Source organism: Gossypium raimondii, chromosome 3 (genome assembly GCF_025698545.1).
Source record: "Gossypium raimondii isolate GPD5lz chromosome 3, ASM2569854v1, whole genome shotgun sequence".
In the NCBI taxonomy this organism is placed as follows: Eukaryota; Viridiplantae; Streptophyta; class Magnoliopsida; order Malvales; family Malvaceae; genus Gossypium; species Gossypium raimondii.
In genome coordinates this window covers 49,895,485-49,897,426 of record NC_068567.1, presented here as the reverse complement: position 1 = coordinate 49,897,426, position 1,942 = coordinate 49,895,485, and the positions used below count along the sequence as shown (strand labels likewise).

The window sequence follows — 1,942 nt, the reverse complement described above, 5'->3', positions numbered from 1 at the left end:
TTGAATGGAAAAGCTGGGATTACTAGAAGTCTACCCTTATAAACCAATAATGCCTCGGCAAATTCTTTACCAACTTACTGCTCAGAATGGATTTAAAATGGTTTGCTTCTTTTGAGAGCAATCCTAAGGGTACCTCACCTAAGGAAATGTATGTCTATAGAACTCAGATGAGATTCCCAATACTGATTACTCTTTACTCTATATGAACGATGCCCTATGTCAAGAGATTGCTATGGGCATTCTGTCAAACACCCACTCATGTCAATCAATTATGGTCCAAAAAACCTAAACTTCTTCAGAATTAGATTATGTTTATAAACATACTATGCATGCATGCATGCAATTCGAAAGAACAAATTGAATGAAACAGTAAAATAGATCAAATCCAAGCTTTAACATTAATGGAAAATTAAAGTATCATCAAGTAATCCCAACCCGATGAGATTTAACTCTTGGGTTGGTTAATCAAATCAGAATTCAAAATATTATTTAACATCTTTAACAATTAATTTCGGAAAGAAGCAATTTAAAAAAATAAAGGAAGAACATTAAGAAGCTTTCGCGGATACACCCTCAACTTTGATGGCGCAATATCTTACAAAGACCAGGTTGACTGCCTTCTTCTTCTCCCTCGTGTTCTACTCTACTGCGTAGCCAGTACTGCTACCCTCGCTTTCTCATCAGGATCTTTCCCTCGAAAAAGACTCTCCAAAAGCTCCCCTTTTCCTTAAGTTCCTTCCTTTCATTTTATATATTTGTTTTTCTGGTAGGTCCCTCTGCCCATGCTTTTTCTCCTTCTCTTTTTAGAGATATTTTCTGGTAAAAATACAGCTGGGTTTGGTACACATTGAGTGCTGACTCGGCGTCTTACTCGCATTGCCATGGCATTAGTGTTGGCAAACTAACCAACCTTTTTTCCATGACAAAACTTCACTCATTTACTTCTTTTTCCTCATTCTGCACTTGCCACTTAAACAACAAATAAATCATTTCCACCCACAAGTAAAAGTAACATATAAAAATATTTAAGACCAATCCAAGCTCCATGATGCAATGATCTAAAAATATACTAATATAATATCCTAAAATGCAACTAAATTCACCTAAGTACAAGAAATTAACCAAGTCAAAAGGCTTGAAATATTAATCTTTTCAAGAGTTATTATAAACCATGATATGGACACTTATGCAGCATTTACTAAAAAGGTTCCCATGCCTTATATAATAACTCTCCTTCCAATTGCCTAAAATTTGTAATATCCGTACAAAGTTTCGTAGTCTTGCTCGGAGGAAAGTACTTTGCTAAAATTTTACTCACTAGCTCGTCCCAAGCGTTGGTGGAATCTATCAACTATAAATCTAACCACATAAAAGCATCATCAATAAGAGAGAAAAGGAATAAGTGAAGACGGTTAACGTCATTGGATATCCCATTATACTTGAAAGTATCACAAGTGGTTAGAAATATTTTTAACTGTTGGTTCGGATCCTTATTCATTGACCCTCGAAATTGAAGGTTTGATTGCATCATCTGGATCATCATCGGTTTGATTTCAAAGTTATTAGAATTAATCGCTGGGAAATTAATGCTACCTTGAACAACATCTAGGTTGGGCATCGCATAGTCACGTAAAGTTTGTTGCTTCATAGGTAGGTGTGGTAGTTGTTGAATCTCTGCTTGCAGATTTCTAATAGTTTGCTCTCTTTGTAGAGGTGGAACATCTCTAGGGTTTTGTGCCCTCGTCACGTGTGTGATGATAAGTTCCAATTCTGGCTCAAATGGTAAGACATCATTACTGGTTCAAGTCATACAACACCTCCTACAAGCACAAAAAGGTAAAGAAAATTATAAAGAAAATTAACTTAACTCGTGATAAAAAAAGCACAAAGAAAATAAAGTTGTATCTATAAATCCTACTTTGGCTACTAATCTCTACTCAAA

At 35.4% G+C, this 1,942-nt stretch overlaps 1 non-coding gene across 1 annotated transcript; it reads left to right on the top strand.

The window, feature by feature from the left end:
• Positions 1–1,166: 1,166 nt before the first annotated feature.
• LOC128040270 (small nucleolar RNA R71) lies at positions 1,167–1,273 on the top strand. Its single transcript, XR_008194927.1, has one exon. It is a non-coding gene; the product is annotated as a small nucleolar RNA R71 (small nucleolar RNA).
• Positions 1,274–1,942: the final 669 nt, after the last annotated feature.